This window comes from Garra rufa, chromosome 19 (genome assembly GCF_049309525.1).
Source record: "Garra rufa chromosome 19, GarRuf1.0, whole genome shotgun sequence".
Taxonomy (NCBI): Eukaryota; Metazoa; Chordata; class Actinopteri; order Cypriniformes; family Cyprinidae; genus Garra; species Garra rufa.
The window spans coordinates 35134616-35145563 of NC_133379.1; positions in this window are offsets into that span (position 1 = coordinate 35134616).

The following is a 10948-nucleotide window of genomic DNA, read 5'->3' on the forward strand; positions in this document are numbered from 1 at the left end:
TACACAGTTTGGACTGACTGTGGTCCCATTATTTACCACTGTTGGCTTGTATAAACTTTTTCTTTTGAATTTAATATAAGTGTCTGTTCTACTAACTTATCTTATCTGCTTTGTATTGTTTTTGTTAGGCAAAACTATTCTGCTTACACTTTTTTTTCCCATACTCATATTTTACTGTAAATAGTGAGACAAGTAGAAGAAATAATGATTTTAAACAACCTTTTGCTGGAAATACTCTTAAACAAATGTGTGTCTCAGTTTCTGGTGTGAAAAGATGGAATTCATTAGAAAATGATCTAAAATGTTCAAATATTTTGCGATTTAAATATAAGTATAAACAGAAGATACTTCTCTTGTACAAAGATGAGGGTCAATGATTTGTTTTTGTTGTCAGAATTGTTATTATTGTATTATTGTTGTTATTGTTTGCTTGTTCCCTTGTTGTGTAAGCAGAATTAATAACTTTGGAAGGATTTTTCATTTTCTCTTCATGTCACATTTTTATGACACGAAAACATCCTTATAACTTGTGAAAGTGAACATCAGTGTTTTAATGTAGCATAAGAACTGTTATTTTAACATCAGTGTAAACCACAGGATTTCAGGTTATCCTACATTATTTAATAAAAGATACTGAATCATAACATGTAAAAATAAAAGTATCAGGATATATTTAATTCATACAAAGCTACAAAACTTTGTCTTTTGTTCATGACCACGGTTATTGCAAACTGTTGCGTTATGCATATTGCGATATACAGTATACATTTGGGATATTTCAATAATTTCGTATTATTATTGTGCAGCCCTACTTTGCACTGATTAAATCCCAGCACTGTTAACTTTTGCACTACCACCACTTCAAATCACACCATAGCTGCTCTCATCATGTATCACTGGGTCAGTCCCTACCAGGCCTTTGTAATCACTTGACATGCTCTTCACTTTTTTTATTTGTCTGAGTGATTTTTGTTATGTGTCTGAGCTATGTGTGTTGTTTTTGCGGTTGTACAAGCTAATAAATGCCTAAAATGTTGTCATGTTATTATTTTTTTTGATAATATTATTTTGGTCTTATTACCAATGAAACATTACTGTATGCTGTAAGACAGAACACTACGATATTGGCTGAGCGGGACGCATGCGAAGCCCATATCCCACTTATAACGCCAGTATCGCTTTAATGTACATATTTAATCAGTGGTTTTGTCATCAGAAACAACACGATCAGTTTTAACTTTTTCAGTTTAGTTGAAACCCATTCACTGCAGACAGCGTCTCTAGTGGAAGTTGTAGTTTTAAAATATATTTGCATATTTATCATAATTAGAAGTTGGCAGTGTAGAATGTTGGATACACCATGGTTTTTTGGGGGGATGGTGAACACACTGGTGTCATCAGATTAAAAAAATCAAATTGTTAAATAGGTCAAAATAGCTTATTACCACATTTGACAGTGCTTACAATGGGTAAACTTTGGAGACCATATCTACATGACAGCTAAAGTCCAGAGCTTTCTATAAAAGCTGGTGTAGCACATTCTGTTACCAAATGACAAGCCTTCAAAAATGTACTGGGTTTCAAGGTTCAGAGGTCAATATTTCAAAGCAGGAGTAATGTATCCTCTTCGGACTGACATACATACTGTCGAGGTTGAGACCTTTCCAACAATATGTTAGCTATAGTCCTACGACAATGTTTTAATTTTTACATATCATGGAGACCACTTTGCAGCGATGGCCTCCTTTATTTTTCCCAGAGGGATATTTGCCTCAAGTTCAAATGCTTCACACATAACACTTGACATATTTGTTTTATCATACTGCTGACATATACTTACAATAAAAAACAACATACATAAAGTGAAATGTAGCCAAACTGAAGCACATCACAGCCACAATCTATTGCTCATCTTTCACAAACAAGAGCAACCTACACACAATCTGAGGAAGATTTGTATTGATCAAAATCAAGTATAATCAATGTGATGTTAGCCATTTATACATCAAGTTATTTCACTTTTTATAATCATGCATTGCCTCTTTGAATGTGCAGACACACCTCATATGCTTAAGCTGCACATCCCTGGTTCGACCTTAGACACAAGCTATAGGAGGGGGGCTCCTCCTTAACTAAGCTGCACATTCCTGGTTTGACCTAAACGTAAATGGCTAATGACAAGTAAACTGGAGGCACGGCCAAAAATGAGAACATTAACCAGAAAAGTAAGCTGGAGGCACAGCCAAAAATGGGAACATTAACCATATTTATGAAATGTATAGAACACGCCTAGAAGAAAACTACATAAAAGAGGGTACTTTGTTAATAAAGTCTTATCTTCTGGCTTCAAAACCCCAAGACTTATGTGATCTTTCAAAGTAGCGAGGGGAAAACCACCTCAAATCCTATATGCATTATATCATGAAGCTATTGCACAACCCCTGCCACCTCAAGCAACATTATTTAAAGTTTCAATTGTGGTAGGTTCAAATTATGCCTATAGTTTAGAAATATACTTAGTTTACATTGAGGTACCCTATATCTTCTTCCAGGGATAAGAGATCATACTTGGCATGGAGAATAAAGATAGAGTTAGGGTTAGGATAAGTGGGAACTAATTTGTATTTCATGAATAGTGCAACAATTTCCTGACAAATCAGACCTGAGGCCTTGATCATGAAGACATTGGCCAGATTAAAAAACACAACAGGCCGCATGTGGCCCACCTTGCACGGCCAGGCCTTAGATTTCCCACCACTGTCATAGGCCTTAAACCGCCCACCTGAGTCAAGTCATTCCAGGGTGACCAGATCGATGTCCTCAGTATCCTGGCACATTCCCTATTGTCAGGGAAAACTACCTCTGTCCCTGGTTTTATGAGAAGAAAACAGACCTTTAAAGTATATTGATGGCCAAGCTGGAAATGTTGCTGGCTTTACCGATTCCTCAGGCTCATGTCTCCGGTTTTGATCTCTGAAGTCTGATCACCTTATGTCATGCACACGTTGATTTGTGAAATTTGACACCAATCTGTCTTTGTATTAGGCAAAGGATATGAAAAAATTGCCTTTCTAAGTGGCGCTTCAGACGCTGTGTGATTTTAATTCACTTTAATATATTTCATCATATAGTTCTTCCAGAATCATAATCATAAGCATAATGAGCTTTATTCGCCAAGTGTGCAGAAACACACAATGAATTTGTTGTTGTTGTTTTTTACAGGAGCTCTTGGTACGTACATACACACATACACATATATGACATGCGAACAGGCCAAGAAGCGAGAAGAGCCATCAACGTCTCCCCTGAAGAGAGACAAATGGCATGAGAGCGAAGCACATTTTAGCTCAAAAAACAGTTTTTGCCTTGCAAAAGAAAAATTTATATGATAAAGGGTTTGTTGATTGTTGCATCTGGACAATTATAGACACGTTTGAAAATATTTTACACGTTTTAGTGCTTAAGTAGGCTACATGGTGAGTCTATACACTTAGCCCAATGTTAGCTCTAAACTGCTGGATCATGCTAGTCTTTCAAAATTGTCAGGCTGGTGTGATTTGTGTCAAAGGGGCAGGGTAAAGTTGTGCCAGTGGGATGTTAAGTAGTAGACCATCTAGACCAAGGCTGCCCAGCCCTGTTCCTGGAGATCTACCTACCTGCAGACTTTAGTTCCAGTCCATCTTCAACACAGCTGTCTGTGATTATCACATGCTAGAGATTAATTAGCTGGTTCAGGGGTGTTTAATTAGGATTGGAGATGAACTTTGAAGGATGGTAGATCTCCAGGAACAGGGTTGGGCATCCCTGATCTAGACCCACTTACCCAGAGGGGATAATTGGTGTGAAAAGATGAGTGTGCCTCATCAGTGTTTGATTTACCTGCTGTTTGTCAGGATTTTAAGTGGCCTAAGTCACAATGGGATGTTCAGAACTGTTCAGAAAAAAGTCAATTGTTTCTTATATGTTACATAAGTGACAGACAGCGTTTTGTTGACAGACAGTGTTCTAATGATTCACAAATATCATATATTGTGTATTTGAGGGGTTTTTTTTCCCGAAAAAGTAGAAAATATGACATGGCAATAGTTTAAAAGGGTAACGATATCGAAATAAACCTTAAATGAGAATTTTGTATTGAACTTGTCTTGATTTTATATAACATTACAATTCATGACTTTAAAATGTTCTTTTTTATTTCAAAAATCACTGGCACAAATTACCCCGATGTATTTTCCCCTAAGGCACAGCTTATTCAACAATATTATTGATCTGCCTTGAGGTGGATGAGGACACAATTTTTTTTTCTAGAAACAAACTTTGTTGTATTATTTTCATGTTATCACTGTGAAGCTGTTTGTACAATTGTATAATCTGTATTGTAAAAAGTTCTATATAAATATAGGTGACTTGACTGTCACTACATGCAACTTTCCACTATCTTAATTTTCTCATCAAATACAGCACAAAGTCATGACACAATTATTCAGTGTAGTCAATAATTGACAGACAAATCATAAAATATAACAATAGTGAATTTAATTCTGACCAAATATACAAAAAGAATAGTAAAACAGTATAGGTCATCAGGTGAACTTGCTGGCTGGCTCCCAGGTGTCCTCCCAGACTCTGCCACTGTAAATAGAACACAAGTCATCTTACACACAGCATATGCAGTACAGCCTAAAGCTCACAACTAGTCATCTGGCTAGTTTGAAGATATGTCATCTGAAGCTGATAAAAAAAGTTTGCCCTTTTTCTTTTGGATAATTTTTGGGGGTTTATTTTATATGGCGTTTGTCAAACAGCAGTCATTTTGTTCCAAGTGAAAACTACTGGACTTACCGGTAGTTGCTTGGACACAGTCATCCCCACAGACAACCCTTTGAAGTTCTGCATCAGGTTAACCAAGTCGCTTTGCAAATACTGTGTAGACACAGTAATCTAAATAAGGTGTTTAGAGGCCACTACGTTGAGCGTAGAGGGGGTCAGCAAAGACACAATGGCACCACAAAGGAATCTGCGTCACAACTTAAGACCCCATGAGAGCTGAAGTAGACTAGAAAGTGATCTGAGTCCTCTTTAAGTGAACTCATAATGTGAACACAGAGACAAGAGTTGTTTCTGGTTCAGTCCACTTCACAGGCCATTTTAAGAGGACTAAATTTGGTTCATTATGGGAACAATGGTTTTAACTTTGAACAAAATAACTGCTGTTTGGCAAACACCATATAAAATAACCCAAATAAACAAAATAAAATTAGCAAATGTATAGGGCAAACAGGTTAGAATGTATTAGCTTCAGATGTCATATGACCAAACCTGAGCCAGATGACTACTTGTAGGCTGGCGTGCACATGTTCTCAGTTCAGTTCACTTTAAAAGGGGTCTAAGTATGCTTAGAGATTGTTCCTTATGCCCCAAAAAATTAAGTCACTGCTCAAAGTTGACCTTGAAGGCTGGAAGGGACCAAGTTTTAAAACACTAAGACTGTGTTAGCTATGGATGAAATGACAATATACATATGTATGGCAAAGACAATGTGGAAATAATATGAATGAATGAATGAATAAATTAATGAATTAATGGATACATATACAGAAAAAGCCATCACTTACCAGGAAGAGCAAGGCAGCCAGCGCACTTTGACCTCTGATGCCTTCCCCTGCAGAAACAAACACGCACACACACATACTTTTTCATAAGGGGTAGCAAAAGGTGGATAACTACTGCTCATTGTTACTGTTTTGTCACATGTGGATTGAAAAATATGGTTCTACATCTTACCTCATTCATCCGTCTTTCCAATATTTGATCATATGGGTAAATTGTCTGTCGACTGCATTTGCAACCTTAAATGACAAAGGCAAAAAAAAAAGTTTGGTTCATTTCAAATGGGTCTGAGTTTGCTTGTGGTGTTCACATATGCCCCAAAAAATGCTGAGTCACTGTTCTTAGTTCACTTTGAGGGCTGAAAGAGACCAAGTGTGAATACAACATGAGTTTGGTTAAATAAAAGGGGGCTACATGGAAAAACACCTGTAGAGGTTTGAAATCTTGAGATGTGCAATGGCTTACACGAATAACTATCTAATATTATGCCAAGCAGCTATGGCAGAAACAAATATACACATGGGCTGCAAAGAATGTGTACTTACTTTTTGTTTTCTTCTTTTTGGCAAGGGTGGAGGGTGGGGCTTCTCTGCCGGATTGCCTGGCTCCTTTGTCTGCGGCTGGGGCTTAGGGTGCAAGGGGAAATTATATATTATATATAGTCCCATCCACAGTCTCTATTGTGAGCCCAGAAACACAGTTCAATAAATCCAGTTTAGAAATGTTGTTGAAATAAAAGATGATATTCTCTGGTTTTATTCCTTGGTTTCCAATTTACAAAAGAGAATGTGAGCTGACTAAAGCACTTAATGAAATAAAAGAATCCTAATGGAAGTAGCTATAGGTTAGCAGTTAGCAGGTAAGAAAACCATTTGCTTCTACCGCTCTCAAGAATTGAATGACATTATGAGAATCAACGTAATGTAGCCGAAGTGGGCTTATTCTTAAACAGGCAGTACACTATTTTACTAATATGTACCAAATCCTATAAGCACATGAATCCTAGTATGCTTTTAACCTTAAGTATTATTTAACATTTTTAACCATTACACGAACTTCTAAATGAAATTATTTACCTGTTTAACATTAATTCCTATTCACATTACTATGAATTGTACTTTGGCCTCTACAACACCCTTTCACCCAACATGTGGCTGCTTATATACACATGGGGTGCAAAGAAAAGAAACAAATATACACATGGGCTGCAAAGAATGTGTACTTACTTTTTGTCTTTTTCTTTTTGGCAAGGGTGGAGGGTGGGGCTTCTCTGCCGGATTGCCTGGCTCCTTTGTCTGCGGCTGGGGCTTAGGGTGCAAGGAGAAATTATATATTCAGTATATATTCAGTATCTTGGGGGAGTGGCTTACTTAATTGAAGGGGGTGAAATTCACCTTGGTTTACTTATTTATATTAAAACAATGATTACCAAACCACGGGACCAATTTACAGATGGGATGCAAGGCAAGATTACTTACTTTGTCTTTTCCTTAATTTTGGTTGGATGGATGGTGGGGCTTGTCTGCCTTGGCCTGAGGTGGATAGTGGGGCTTTGGGGAAAAGGTTAAGAATGATATATTCATATTTGCGGGGAGGGGGGTTAATTCATCAAAAGGGGAGAAATTCGCCATGTGTAATTTGTTTTATATTGTGCTCTGATTACAAAAAAACATGGGACAAATTTACAGATGGGGTGCAAGGCAAGATTACTTACTTTGTTTTTTCCTGGGTGGTAGAGGCTGCATATGAGTGTCTATCGGAAATAGGTTGAGTGTAATAATTTGCTGGTCTTGTTGGGGCTGGTCTAGGGTAAGGTGCTGGTCTAGGGCAAGGTGCTGGTTTTGTTGGGGCTGGTCTAGGGTAAGGTGCTGGTCTTGGGGCTGGTCTAGGGGAGGGTGCTGGTCTTGGGGCTGGTCTATGGAAAGGTGCTGGTCTTGGGGCTGGTCTAGGGGAAGGTGCTGGTCTTGGGGCTGGTCTAGGGGAAGGTGCTGGTCTTGGGGCTGGTCTGGGGGAAGGTGCTGGTCTTGGGGCTGGTCTAGGGGAAGGTGCTGGTCTTGGGGCTGGTCTATGGGAAGGTGCTGGTCTTGGGACTGGTCTGGGGGAAGGTGCTGGTCTTGGGGCTGGTCTGGGGGAAGTTGCTGGTCTTGGGACTGGTCTGGGGGAAGGTGCTGGTCTTGTTGGGGCTGGGGCAAATCTGTTGTGAAGTTAGCAAAAATATACATTCTGAACCCATCGTCAAAAAAATCTACGACAAACACTAATGAACTCTACATAAAACGTATCTTACCATTCACTTTGATAATGAAGTTATATGCCTTCTTCATACTTGTTAAAAAACCTGTGTTGGCTTGCGTTGGTGGCAGATGTGTGACTACGTCTGCCACAAATTTGCCTGTGCCCTTGTGCCTCTGGCTAATGAACAATATGGGCATATAGCCCAAGGCAGAAAGTTTTTGGACCTGAAATGAAACAAAGTAATTAACACATTTCCAATACATTATGTTACTACATTACTACATATATTGGTAGTCCATCTACTATTTAAAGACCCAACTTGGCAAAAAATTGTTTTTAACGCTTTCAACAAGTGTTAACCATGTGATTAAAGACATAGTTTCATAAGGATTTCTTAAATTGCAACTGTTAGTGCTTGATTTTGTTTTAAAATATTTAAACATAAAAAAATATTTAAGTTAAAATCAGAAACAGAGGGCAGTTTACTTGGTGTATATACCAGGTACTACTTGATTCATAGTTCATCCCTATCCCTAGTCCCTGTCACAAGTATTTTAAGATAAATGTAGTCTGGAATATTGCCTACTTATGTACATACAGTACAGTACACCAATGATTTTTCAAGATTTTATTTCAAAACAGAAGCATGCCTGCAAAAAATGAAAGTATCTTTACATATTGTGTATGGGGAGCTTTTTGGCAAACTGTTTATCAGAGCAACTTGCATGTGATGTACAATTACATATATATATATTATATATAATATAATAGGGATGTATGGTGAGTTTTTTAAAGTGCTAAATGAATAAATGTTATTTATGCTAAATGAATAAATGAATAAATGTAAAATGTAAAGTGATTGTCTGCCTAAAACTCTGAAAAGTCTGAAGATGTGCGAACTTCTAACATCCAGGCATGCATGTGACACCTGGTACACAGCACACAGCATGGCTGAACAGTAATCTGGGGCCATCTGTGATCTTTGCCGCAAAAGGCGGTTAAATAACGCTCGATCACGCGAATTTGATCGTGGGAAGCCAAAATCGTGATTAAAATTCCATTAATTGTGCAGCCCTACCTTGCCCCATCACACATTATCAATAAAAGTGACAGAATTAATGCTGACTTTCGAGAGGGGGAGAGATTATATTCTCTGGACTGAAGGAAAGGATCCCCTTAGAACAGACAGATGGATGTGCATGTTAATGTAAATACTGTATGTACTTTGGGCTTATATTGATTACCACTTAATTAATGTAGCATGAGCATTTTTACTTACAGCTATTTGGGCAGACGCCACCACCCGCGATGCATTTTTGTTTTTAATGACCCTCTGGCCCCAGTCAACATCAATGTGTGCAGTTTGTAATTTTCGCTTGCCCTGCAACGTGGCGAAACAAGCACTGCACGTTTTGCGGTTGGCCTGCTGATGGACCTGGCAGCTTGGGCAGGGCCTGAATTTTGGCTTCGTCATTCTGAAATGTACACACACACAAAATATAAATATTAAATATCATACAGGGATCCAAACACACATAAGGACAAGAAAGAGAGAGCTAGTCAATATATTAGCATGTGTCACACAGCAGTAGGCTATGCTGAAATTATCACTATTCTAACATTATCACAGGTAGTACAAGCTCTGGATGTTTGCATACTGGCACATTATTTAAGTGCAGAACACATTTCATTTGGTGCAATAACCAGGTATTATACCAGTCTCTATCCATGAAATTGCTACAGTGTGCTTAGTATGACAGCAACAAACAAATCTATATTCTCTGATCAGACCTTTACACTTTGAATGGATTGCAGGGAGTGAAGAAGAGGCAGCAACCCAGGTCCTGTCTCTTGGGGGTGGAGAAAAAGAAAGAAAGAAAGAGAGAGAGAGAGAGAGAGAGAGAGAGAGAGAGAGAGAGAGAGAGAGAGAGAGAGAGAGAGAGAGGGGAGAGAGAGAGAGAGAGAGCGACAAATAACAAGACAATAAACAATACAAATAAGACGATAAACAAGACAAATGTGGCTCTTAAAAGTGCCTTTTTTATATAAGTTGCTGCTAAAAAGTATTAAGATGAGGGGTAAAATGAGATTAAGGAACCTGCAGAGAAAGAGAAGAACAAACCAAACCAAAAAAGATCAACAAACTACATATTACAAAATAAATAACTACTAGGCTAAGACATTAAGTAAATGCTCCTCTTATGTATTCATGCAATCATTGATTATCATCAATATCATAAAAAAGGTATGACTTTAAAAATAAGTCATTGTGTGAGCAAGGGTTCTTCTATCATTATATTTTTAACACATCCTTTTGTTCTGCCATAATTCAAATTGATAAACAAACAGGAATAATGTGATCAGGGTACTTGTAAACTTTGCCTTGCCAGACTTAAAACCATTATATATATTAGATTACATTATAGATAGATAGATAGATAGATAGATAGATAGATAGATAGATAGATAGATAGATAGATAGATAGATAGATAGATAACAGTATTTAAATATGACAATCGAATTCTGCCTGAAAGGAGGTGGGAAGACAACTAATTTAATACCACCCCACTTTGCATCTCATTGAGATAAAACAAACAGTTGTAATTGATTTGATTAGATTTGATCTACTTTATTAATCCCACACTGGGGAAATTTCATTTCTGTGTTACAGCAGCTCAAAAAAAAAAAAAAAAAAAAAAAAAAAAGTGTAAAATAAAGTTAAAAAAAGAATTCAAAAATATAATGTCACTCTCTTTCTAATACAGCTCTTACAGTGGCGTTCAAAATCAATTTTTGGCCATAACTTCATCATTTTGGACGTGTAAATTCTTATTAATTTCTCTTCCTTTTTTATGCTTTACACAACACATACAAACAAACACAACAGAAAGTATAACGTCAGGGAAACTTAAAACAAAAAAAGAGAAAATAAAATAAAAATAAATAAAGTTACAATCGAAGAGACGCATTGAAAACAAACGGACAGTTTTGATTGCTTTTCTATTACTATGAAGAATAGTAGAGAAATAGTTTTCCAGTTCTTTATAAAACACTGTAAAACTGTTTTTTCTTTTTTCTTTTTTAGTAAATTTGCACCTTATT